The sequence below is a fragment of the Sitophilus oryzae genome, unplaced genomic scaffold, assembly GCF_002938485.1.
Source record: "Sitophilus oryzae breed Bouriz unplaced genomic scaffold, Soryzae_2.0 scaffold_813_pilon_pilon, whole genome shotgun sequence".
Classification (NCBI taxonomy): domain Eukaryota; kingdom Metazoa; phylum Arthropoda; class Insecta; order Coleoptera; family Curculionidae; genus Sitophilus; species Sitophilus oryzae.
In genome coordinates this window covers 3,499,121-3,512,156 of record NW_022147432.1, presented here as the reverse complement: position 1 = coordinate 3,512,156, position 13,036 = coordinate 3,499,121, and the positions used below count along the sequence as shown (strand labels likewise).

The 13,036-nt window shown below is 33.9% G+C and overlaps 1 protein-coding gene across 6 annotated transcripts in view; it reads right to left on the bottom strand.

Moving 5' to 3' along the window:
• LOC115889275 overlaps nucleotides 1-13,036 on the bottom strand; it is a 122,546-nt gene that overhangs the window by 19,684 nt on the left and 89,826 nt on the right. The gene's annotated exons all lie outside the window — the stretch shown is intronic.

The window sequence follows — 13,036 nt, the reverse complement described above, 5'->3', positions numbered from 1 at the left end:
TTTTGACATTTCTAAATATTAGACCAATGCCATCTCAACAGCCACGAAGCGAGATTTATGACGTCACGCTAGTTAGATACTACGGATTAATAAATATGTTGTAGAATACATGGAAAACATAATTATTCCTCGTATTTTTGGTTTGTATTTTAAAAATAATATAGTTTACATAAAATATACATAATATACCGTTAATAAATACAATATAATATATACCTATTTATAGTAATAAATACTTTGGCAAATAAACTATGAACCATACAAATGCAGCAAATGTTTTACAATATACAAATAATGAATAGGTGGTACATAAGATAATGGGTAAAATGTAAAATATATTTTAAATTTTGGGGTTTGAAAATCGATCTAATTTAACAAAAAACATTCAATATCTACTAATAGTGATGTATTATTATTTGCATTCACAAAAATTATTTATATATTATAATGTTTACTGCAATTAATAAACTAATATAAACTTGTCAAAAGATGACCACATATTTTTTTTAAATTCTTATTCTTAACACAAAAACTATCTACATTGACTATGGAGTACGATTGCAGCCATATTATAAAACATTTGCTGCATTTGTATGGATCATAGTTTATCTGCCAAAGTATTTATTACTATAAATAGGTATATATATATTGTATTTATTAACTCTATATTATCTATATTTCATGTAAACTATACCATTTTTAAAATACAAACCAAAAATACGAGGAATAATTATGTTTTCCATGTATTCAACAACATATTTATTAATCCGTAGTATCTAACTAGCGTGACGTCATAAATCTCGCTCCGTGGCTGTTCTATTAGAGACGGCATTGCGTCAGCGTGGCCGCAAGTTGCTAACCTAATAAAATTAACACTAGAAAAGCCCGCGGGAACTGTCAAATTCAAAGTTATTCGTTTTACAGACTATACAAGTCCATTTATCAAACTATCAGACTATCAAGTGGTCATAAATTTAGTTATAATATAAATTAGTTTTATAGAAAAATGGAACAATTTTTTCTAATGAAAGCTATCAATTATTTAGAGCAGTAAAATGTAAAGTGCGATATTAGATAACATTTTAAAAACAAAATTCCAATATATCGATACACCTTTTAAATATCGATATTTTTTAAACATCATTTCTAATGTAGCAAAAAACGAATCACCTATGGCCAGGAAAATTGGATCGTCGGATAGGCAAACGAGGAACAAAGTAAACGATATTTTTTTCAGAAAAGTTTACCACCAGATTGGTGAGCAAAGTCTACTGACCGTACTTGCGTTTTGTTGCTTTAAATAGGTTTTTTTAACACGTTGCAGTGATATTGGTTTCTCCATTCAGATAGCTTCATGTTCGTTCTAACTATAGTTTGCTAGGGTACACGGTAGATGCCTTTTTTCTGTTGTGTCGATGTTTCCAGTTTTGGTTTTGTTAAAACGCTGAGTTACAGACTTAAGAGTTTTTATGTGATACAGTTTGGCCATTCGTCTGATCTTTTCTGACGTTCCTTTCACATATCGAATTGTCATGGGAGAGGGCATCTTCTACAGGTTGACGAAACAATGGGTCACAATTTTATAGAATATTGTCGAGGGTTTTCTCAGAATATACATTCTGAATCAAATTCATTTTTGTATTATTTAGTTCATCTTTTATGTCTCATTTTATGTTTCATTTTTATTTATTTTTGATATCGATGTCAATATGACTACCTATACTATTGTAGGGGGCGCTAGCTACATATTTTTTAACTGATTTGAAGAGTAATAACTTTTCGTCCGGACTTGTATAAAACTACTGAGTGACGAGATATACATTTCCACATACACGAGTAGCCGTTTTTAATATATTTGGAATGGAAATAGTCAATACATGTCATTATTGACAGAAAATAAACATGTTGACTAGATAGTTATTTGACTGAAATGACAAAGTGGGAAATTTTTTATTTTTTTAAGCTAATCATTAATTTTTCCAGAAAAAATACAATAAAATAATTTCTGTTGTCTAATAACTTTTGGCACAAAAACATTTTAAATTTATTATTTCAGACTAATGACTATCAAGTCAACATGTAAAATAGAAAATGTTAATAATGACATGTAAAGGTGCGTTCACACCGGGCGCGCCGCGCAAAACACTTTTTAACGTGTATTTTTGAAGTGTATTTTAGCGCGCACAAAAGTATAGTAGTGTGTGAACGCACTTTAATGACTATTTCGATCTTGAGCACCATTACTAGTAGCGATTTTTACCAAGAGACTAAGATGGAAATGGTGTAATACACATGACGATACACACTGACCAAAAGTTATTACACTTCAAAACAGCTAAAAAATATGTAGGTGGCGCCCGTTACAAGTAGGAGTCAAACTGATATCAAAATCGAATATATCGTATCAAAAAACATCCAGATGCCAATTTTCATCCAAATATCGACGTTAGTTCAGAAATTATTTGGAAAAAATCGAAATAAAATGAAACATCTACACCCTGTATTTCCGAAACGAAGCATTTTAGGACATACATTTATATGAACTTTTTTACTTATTCTTATCTGTGGAATATAATAGTGAAGTTTCCCGAATACAATTCGGACCATCCTGTAAGTTCAGTGGTTTTAGGACGTAAATTCTTTTACACTTGATAACGGTCAGTACAGCTTACCGAAACGTTGTGTGTAAGTTAACATAAATAAAGACAATGAAATTCCGAAATCCTTTTAGTATCAATATTGAATCACTGTCTACCACATTCAAAGAACAACTGTTATAACGAGATTCTGACAAATTCTATACATACACATTCATTTATACATTTACTAGCGTGCACCCGCGACTTCGTTCGCGTCGAATTAATCATTTGTAATGGTGATGATAAAGCAAAGCAAGGATTTCCATTAACATACAAACTGGATAAAATTTTCTCACATTTATGTCAGCACGAGAAAAAACAATATGGCGATATTATTATATAACTTGGTAATATTTGAGGGGTAGTTTCATCTCGTTGGAATTTGACTCTCGAAAAACCCGTTTGCCAAAAATAAGCTTTTTACGTCAAGTAGCTTAAGCAGTATCGTGTTTAATCAATAGCCCAATTTTGGAACACCCTGGATGATTTTTTAAAAAAATTAAAAATATGTAAAAAAACAAAATAAATTATGCGTGTCCAAGTGTTTTCCCGAAAGACTAACCGTTTCTTAAATAACAAATAATATTGTAATATTTGTATATTTTTCACCCTCTTGGAATTTGAGATTCGAGAAACCCCTCCTTATCGAACCTCTACACCCCACAGTCAATCCATTTGCCAAAAATCAGCTTTAAACGTCAAGCAATGGTCATATTTTATGAAATACCCTGTATAAATTTTTAAAAAATCTGAAAATATGTAAAACAACAAAATAAAATATACGTGTTTAAAAGTTTTTCCGAAAAACTCACCAGTTTTAAATAAAAAAATATTCTAATGTTTCAGGGGTGGTTTCACCTTCTTAGAATTCGAGTTTCGAAAAATCCCTTCTTATCGAACCCCTCTACACCCTAAAATCTGTTTTCCAAAAATCAGCTTTTTACATCAAGCGCTTTAAGCAGGATCGTGATTAATCAATGATCAGCTTTTTCGAAACACCCTGTATACATTTTTAAAAAATCTTAAAATATGTAAAAAAACAAAATAAAATGTTGTCGTGTTTAAGCGTTTTTTTGGAAACTTGACCGTTTTTTAAATAGAAAATATTGTACTATTTGAGGGGTGGTTTGACCCCCCCTTGGAACTGAAATTTCGAAAAATTCCTTCTTATCGAACCTTTACACCCTAGAATCAACCTGTATGCCAAAATTGAGCTTCTTACGTTGAGTGGTTTGAGCAGGATCGTGATTAATCAGTGAGTCAGTCACTTAAGGATTTTATATTTATTAGTATAGATACCTTCGAATAGTAGTATAAAATACCTCCAAAAATATCCTACGATATTTGCAAACATAAAATATATATATTTTTTTTGATAGATTGACTGTCACCATCGATCGTCCCTTAGTTCCCACTAACCCCCCAGGTCAGCGGCCACACTCGTGTACGCCCTGGGGGGTTGGCTATATAGAAACATAATTTGTGTTAAGTTTAGCGCCACATAAATAATACGTCGCAGCAGCGTTTGGAAGCAAACACCACCGGCATCGTTCTGTTTATTATTGTTTGTCGTAGCGTTTCTCTGCTCTGATATATCTCTGTATCGTTTGCTGTACACGGTTTTGCTTTTAATGCCCCAATGTCAAATATACCTTTATTTATTTCGATGTATGTACCTAGAGCGCTTGCTGTATACCCGACAATTTACAAAATTAAACGGTTCTGTTTCCAATGTCCATTTTAGAAATGATTCAGTCACATTGATTAATTATTTTCAAATACTTAGATACAATAAATTAAAATAGGTCCCAAAATGAATTTAGCAAAAACTGTACAACGAACTAGTAAACAGAAAAGACATTCTAATACACAAAACTGGAAATCGTAGAAGAATTTATATATATATTTCGACCATCTAATACACAGTTTGGTATTTCTACTACTAGAAATCAACCGAAGAATTAAGTTAGCATGGAGTACTTATAGAAGAAACTCAATCATATTCAAATCTAGAATGCCACTTTATCTAAAGAAGAAAATATTAGAGCAATGTGTACTACCAGTCATGACCTATGCATGCGAAACCTTTACACTTAAAACGGACATTAAGGAAACTGATGGTCGCACAATGTTCAATGGAACGAAAAATGCTGGAAATAACCAAGAAAGACCGTAAAATAATAGAATGGATTCGACACCTGGATCTTTATCCAGGTAATAGATGTCATCCATAGAATCGAATCTCTCAAGTGGCAGGACACCTGCCAAGAAGAACGGACAACAGATGGACCACAAAAATTACAACATGACACCCACGAGGAATTAAGAGACCTAGAGGAAGACCATGACAATAGGAAATTGCAGGGATAACTTGGGCCCGTATAGCCAACAATAGACAACAATGGCCCCAACTACAAAAAGACTATCTAAATATGTGGGGGAGGCTACACCATAATTGGAAATGGTTCGATAAGCCGCTGAATGATGATGACTTAGATACATTTTATTAGGTCTATTCTACTACGACCTTTACAGACCTTCTCCAGTCGTATCCTTTTCACAAAGTCTATTAACTTGGGGACTGAATCTTTCACATATCTCTTTGCCAATGGCTTATCACTTATCATCGCCAGCTATTGCAACTGAACATTTGCCAAGCTATCGCACTGACATAGGATGAGTTCTGCCTTTTCTACTTTGATTGACAGAATGTGCACATGGCGATGTTTGTTAGTCTCACTAACTTTAAATTGCTTGTAGTGCCATGACAATAGATCTAGTACAGTTTTGACAGTTTTATTTCTTTGCTTATCAGATTTTGCTTATTAATTTTGCCTGTGTATATTCTGGTGATCTGTGTATATTCTGGTAAATCTTAATCTTGCCGTGTTGGGGGGGGTTAGTGTGGGTCCAATCTTGCAAGCCGAACTTGCATAGAATTAGAACTACATACTTCCTAACTCACTGATTGACCTCATATTTGCCATTTGCCTCGTATTTGGTATATTCCTTCACACCTTCTATTATTGCGGTAACAATTCAATATTATTGTACCATGAAGCATTTAAGTGGTAACATATTATAGTTCCACATTCTGATGTTTAATTGGGCTCAAATTTGGTATATTTGCGCATCCCCGGTCATAATGCCATATTATGGTACCATGAGCTGGTCTGAAAATGGAGTCGGAAGGTGGCCCTTAGACACAATAACTAGACCGTGTTTGAGCGCATCTGAATGACTCCTCATCGAAGTTAGTTAGATAGTTCTAAATTAAGGGGAAAAATACCGTATAATCGAAAAAAAATGGCGTCCAATTGGGTGGGAAATGACGATCGATGACATTCCCCATATAATTTTGTATGTAAAATGACAGCAACCTTCATTTCATAGCCATCGCATAGCCGTTTTTGTTCGATCGTATTGTACCTTACCATAATGATGCATTAACAGAAATGCATTGTATAAGAAAAAAAAACACATAACAATACATTGTTATAATACATTGAACACATAATTAACACATATAATATAATTGACCTAAGTAACTCTAAACAAAAATCAAAATTTTATAAAATAGTTACCGATCAGGCTTATATTATAAATGCGAAAATTTGTGTGTTTAACCGCGGGAGCAGGCTAGCTTTACATTATTTTCTATCTATTATTTATTTTCTTTCTTTTAGAGCATATAAATAAAAGCTTGTTTTTAAAAATATTTTTTAGTTAATAATTTTATTGAACTCTGAACGCACTTAAAAAAACGTCCAAAAAAGAAATTAAACGGATTTTCAAAGCCAAAAATGTCGTGTTCAAGATTTACGATAAACTGCAGTTAATAATAAATGGGATTTCCTTCGTTACTATCGTTTCCCCGACATGGAAAAGCAGGAAAATCGCACCTTGTATTATCCTGGCTCGTAATATACGAGACAACCGAACAGCTGTTTCTCATAAACGACTATTTACGGCCTTTTAATCTGCGGAGGCCTTTAACACCGTCAGATTTCCTTTACGGACTTAATTGTTACGATAGGCGTTAGAGGGACGATGAATCGTTGCCACGCACACACTGACGTTTACGGTCCCTTATCAGATTGATGAATAAGTTTCCTTCTCTATTTCGGGACACTAGATTTAAAAATAAGATTTTACAAGCCCGTATTAATGATAAATGAAACGATATTAATTTATGAAACCATGTGATTAATATCTTGATAGAACTTATACCTTGTGATCGAAAAAAAAACGGCTGGGGATAATCGATTATAATTTTGGCAAGGTCAATCCCTAGTAGGGTTACGAGATTGTTAAAGCTAAATTCCGGAAAATTTTCAAAAATTCCGGGATAGCAAGCGAGGACAAAAAACGGCGGCGCCGACGCTCCAAACAATTACCCACCACCACCTCCTTCCTATTCTATACTTTCGGGAATAGGGCGTGAAAACCAAATTAAAACAAATCATTAGTAATCTGTCGGTATTTGAGTAACGCGATTTTGGAGCGTTATTTTTTTGTAACGTCGTGTCGCGCTCCACAACGAATGAGGAACCTGTTACTGAAGAACGACGATCATAATAACAGCAAAACTGTAAATTATTTATAAATTGCAAATAAATTATTTATAATCGCTCTTTGAGCTAGTTAACCGCAGTAACCGCATAGCGTCGTGTTTCGCTCCAGCCGTCGCGCTCCTAGGGTCGCGATTTCGTCGGTCGCGAACAGTAGTAACTGGAACTGATATGTAATGTCGCGCGATCTCGACCGCTTCATCTGTCGCGAAGAGATGTAACTGGTAACGACCTAATACCGCGACGTACTTCGCTCCAGTGCCAGTGGTCGCGCGACTTCTGGAGCTTAGCGTCGAGTTTTCGTCGTTCGCGAACAGTAGTAACTGGAAATGGTAAGTACATAGCGTCGCGTTTTGATCGGTCGCTGTTGGCGTTGATGCTGCAGTTACAGTCGTTACGATACTTTCGAGATCGCGATTCTCGGTAGGTCTAGGTACCAGATATTTTTGATCGATAATAAATACATGTTAGGTACATTAGATAGTTACAAATAAACACTTTTACAAAAATAAGAAAGAAAAACAAAAAAAAATATGATTGAAAAAAAAGGAAATTTGTAAACCTACTTTCAATTAATTAAAAATATAATCCCAATTAGTGATATAGTCTGCAAAGAAAAAGAATTGCATTTTACTAACATACGGGAATAAAGTAAGACTGATTTTATTTTGATTATCTAACATGAACATTTACTTTTCCACCCCCAGTAAGGAATATACCTATACTTTACGTAGATAAAAACATACACGTAGATAAAGATATTTAACATATGGCGTAGGTATCCCGAATAATGTTTGAAAGTATGTTACTTTTTATTGTTTAAGCTAAACTATTTCTAAAGTAAACAGATTTTAAGAAAAATATAATTATCTTACAAATGTATATATTTTAATTTAAATTCTAATGGTTATAACGTGTGTACAGAAGAATATAAATCTAAATATTATGGGCAAAAATATAAAACTTATAAAAAGCTATTCTTCAGTCTGAAGAAAAGATGGCGAATAAAAAGTATTGAATACCAATAAATTATATTATTTTATATTTTTTTATGTAATAGTTTTTTTTTCAAAATTAAAAGCTAACATAACTAAATTCTTCTAGCCATCTGCATGTTGTTTATTGTTTACAAATTTGGGAGGTTTATGAATTGTTATTGTTTATAAATTTACACGGATACAGAGATAACGGCAGGGAGAGGAGTAAGTAGGTACAGTGACCAGAAGTACTGTTTGACCAGCGGATCTGAAGCTACGGAAGGAATGCGAGAAAAAAAAATCGATATTGCCACGTTTATCTATAAAATTGCAAAATTGGCAGACATGAACTATAAATTTAATATATTTTTATTATATATAATGTGTTTAGCATATATTCTGACGTATATTACTAAGGAATTTTAATGTAGTTCATATTGTTGGATATGTTTTATTTAATAACTTATTTCTTTCATTCTGTATAATCTGCTTATTACGAAAGGTGAAGATATTTCAACGATATCATTGGCAAACCGGCATCCCCGCGCATGGCCGCCTATTCATCGAACATGATTGGCGAGAGTACGTCACAGGATTTGTTACCACGCGGTTGCCGTGGCTTTTACGCCTTTCCTATTCGCTAGCCTTATCCCCAACTTCACGGTTACTTCTGAAAAGAGTAGAAATATTGAATACTATTGAAATATCCAGTGGCGGTGTCATTCTTTTGATCATTATTGCTTTTTTTCATTATTTTATACCGGTTATCCTAAACTTTATTCCTATATTTTTCGTATATTTAATAGTTAAAATGTGTTTTATTGTTTTGTTATCTTGTTATAATGTTTTTCGTTAGTAGTTTTTAATTATTAATATTAAGTTTGATCGTATATTTGTGTTTTAAAATGAATCAATTTGTTAAGGGTAAGACGCTACATAGCCAGGACAAGAGAAATAATAGCTAATTTATATAGGTAAGTAGAATAATAATAATGTAATTATTAGAATACTAAAATTAAATATTGGCTAAAATGAAAAGCACACATTTTACCTAAATATTTTAGCTAAACTAAAATAAATGTAAATAAACGTGGATGAAATCTCATTTGGTTTATTTCCTTGTGTTCATAACAGGGTTTGCGACGAAGAAGCTACAGAGTTGCCGCTTAACGTTGCCGCTTAAACGTAAACTTGAGCGGATATCTCTTTATACCGGAGTTAGCGTATCGGCTATAAAAAAATTCACACAGAAAATAAAAAAAGACTGGAAACTTACCCCGATAAAATAATGTCCAGCCCTGGAAAGAAACGGCTACGTGAGCTCGACGACTTTGATTTCCAAGTGGTCAGGAATTTGATAAATAGATTTTATCTCGAATTCAAAGTCATCCCTACAATTAGAAAGCTTTTGCAAAAATTGCAGGAAGAATCGAATTTTCCTTTGGCAGGGAAAAGCTTAGGGGGTTATTAAAATCAAATGGATTTTTTTGGCGTAAATGTCAAAATAACAGATAAATATTAATGGAGCGGCCCATTATATTGCAGAGACAGATATAAATATATACGCGAAATTCGAAAATATCGCCAAGTATTATCTATTTGATGAAACATGGGTAGACAATGACCTAACCTTTAAAAAGTGCTGGCGGAGCGATACCATATCTGGTGTAATAGGCAATATTGGATCTACTGGTGAGTAAAATTATGTTTTGTTTGCGCTTCCAAAGTTAACTATTTTCAAGATTTTTTTTTGCTGGAAATAGTTATATCTAAAATTATGTATTGTAGAAAAAAATATAGTTAGTACAGATATATAAATAAATATACCTCAAGACTCAGTCTTGATCATCTGCCAGTGTAAAAGTAAAAGTGTTTTGGTGTGTTGTGCTGATTTAGTGTTTTATTCTGCTGTGTAACACCAAAGGTTCCAACCCCCAGCTGTGATTATTTTTTCTATTATATTAACAACATATAATAATAAAATTATTCAAAATATTTAAGGGAGCTTTAATAAAAGCTTTTAGTGTGTTTATCTGCTAACTCAACAGTAACGATTCAAACAGGATAAAGTTTTTTGAAAAAAAAATATTAATCAGAATTTATATTTATGATACACATTATTTTCATAAAACATGGTACGCCCATGCCTATTTTATGAATGAAATTGGGCGTGGCTTGTTTACAACTGCATTCCCCTGCCGATACCCCGTAGCTACAGATCCGTTGGTCACACTATACCGCATAGGCGGGAACAGCGCCACTTTGGAAGCCGGAGCCTCGGTTACAAAATCGCGGTACTTTGTCGCGGTATTTATCTGCAACGGTCGCTATTGTAACGCGACTAATGTGGAACTGGTATTACCATCACTACAAATCATAAATTTCACACATGCACAAACAACCATAAACGAAAGTATATTATAATTAGCAAAGTATCATAAATGAAAGGAAATAAGATTACGACATAAAAGAATGAAGCTAAATCCAAAAATGTGATAGAATAATATTAAGCATAAGTGTATATTTTGGGGGGAGAACTATTCTATAACATTTCGTCTATTAATTTGATTGGCGCCTTTCTGGGATAGTATAAAATTCCGAATTTCCCGGAAATCCCGAACAACATAAAACTTGACAAAAATTAACACACTATTTTTAACACACTTTGAATTTGAAATTACACCATTTAAAAATCATTTTTACTCAAATAGAAATAAATTATAACCTTCTTAAGGCCAACTGGCAGTAAGCGCCATAAAAAACTAAAGAAGAGTACGGGCCAAGTAAATGACGTCTAGGGCTTGATCTCGCCAAAATTGTCATTGATTGTCATTCCCCAGCCGTCTTTGACGCTGTTTTTTTTCGATCGTATGGTAGTTATTAAGGTAACGTCTGTTTGGAATTGGTAGACAATATTTCTTTTATTACAAAAGGGTGTCGGCTAATTTTTTGTTGCCTCACCTGCGTCCATTATTGGTTGGTTAAAAATCTTCACAAAACAAAAAATTATCAAAAACTAAGCCTATGAAAATTATACTCCAATTTTAACTTTTTATTCTATTAAAAAGTAGTAAAAGTTCATAAATTTTGAATATATTTCGAAATATTTCGCAATCGAATTAAAATATTTTCCAGACCATTATCTTTTCTCTACCCAAATGCTGGAGAAAGTGCTTTGAAAAGAAGGTGTAAAGGACTTTTCGAAATTTAAATATTTATTTATCCGTTCTCGAGGGTCCCATTTGCATTTAGACAGTCGACGATGATTTAATTTGGGAGAATTCGTCGCTTGTGCCCCGAGGACCGGCCCTTAATCCGGCCCATTACATTTTTAAATTATCTTCCAAGTGACGATGTTTATAGTTATTAGCGTGTTGGGCCGGCGCCAGACAAAAGAAGAGTTAAACGGAAAAAGTTAATCTGTGGCGAAAGGCGGCAGAAACATGGTTGCCAAGTCGCATTATAAAAACACCTAAATGAAAAAATCCCTTAAAATAAAACCCCTAAATAAATTCGGTAAATAAACCTTCAGTTGAAACCACGGCTTAATTGTACCTTGCGTACCTTTTGGGGAGTAATTTTAAGGGAAAAATTGTAACACTGTGCTCGGCCATTGATTGATAAGACAAATTGTTTAATAATTCGGCTAAAATTTAATACTTTTTGATGATTCAAAGTTCATTTAAAAGGTAGAATCAACAGCTATCACATTTTGAAATTTATTTGAATTTCATAGTGGTCATATTTTATGATAATAAAAAAACCGGGCAAACATTCCTTGACCCAAAAATGTTCAGATTTTTACAAACTTATTCATATTTTCTCTAATAATAGCTTATTTGTCAAGATTTTTTTTGTGCAACAACTTTTATAAGTCATGTTCCACAGCCCCTAGATCATCAAGGGGCGTAGGACGTCCTAGACGTCCATTATATCCGAGAAAATAGACAAGAGCAATACACTGAAAGAGTTGCAAGATATTGTTGACACTTTCCGGAAATCCCAAAAAAGCAGAAAAAGCCACTCATGAATAGTTGTATTTTGGTTTGATCTGAGTTACTTAAAGAGACTCTAAGAAAAATTGTTAAAAAAATTTTCGTTGCATTCCGCACGGTTAAACATCATCTTTTTTTCCACAACAAGGGGCCGTCCTATGCCGGAAACACTGCGACCTGTGCCTATTGTGTTTGTCCCCTTTCTATATCTGCACCTATTCTCCTATCCCTGTGCCCTGCACTAACTTATGTAGGTCCTTGATAGGATGGGAGCATAGTTCCTCCAGTTCTAGCCTAGCTTTCCCAAATAAAAAGTGTCGCTTGCGATCCAGAGCCCCTCAGTGACATATTATGTGCTTCGATGTTTCAGGATCGTTATCGCAGAGTCTGCAGCAAATATTTCCTTGATACAGGTTGAGCTTGACATCATGACTTCAGGTAATACTTGACATCCATGTGTCCTGTCAAGAGGCCTGTTGTAATCCGCACTTTATTCCTGCTAAGCATTAGCAGTTCTTTTGCGGTTTTTGAGCTAGGTCCTTGGATAAAAGCCTTGCTGTGCCTGTACCCCTGTCTGTTTCTCCAGTGGACATTCTGCTTATCCCTGATCCAGAGTTTTAGTGCACTACGGGCCATACATTTGGGTATTCCCAGTACTGGCTCTGGACCAAGATAGGATGCGATGATCCTTGCCTAGCTAGCTCATCGGCTTTTTCGTTGCCTTGGATGCCGCTGTGGCCCGGCACCCAGAATAATATAATTATAAACATCATCTTACCTGTGACTTTATCTAAAAAGACCATTCAATGATGTTGTCTAAAGAGTACCTCTGTATGGTTGCTTAATTTGAGCCA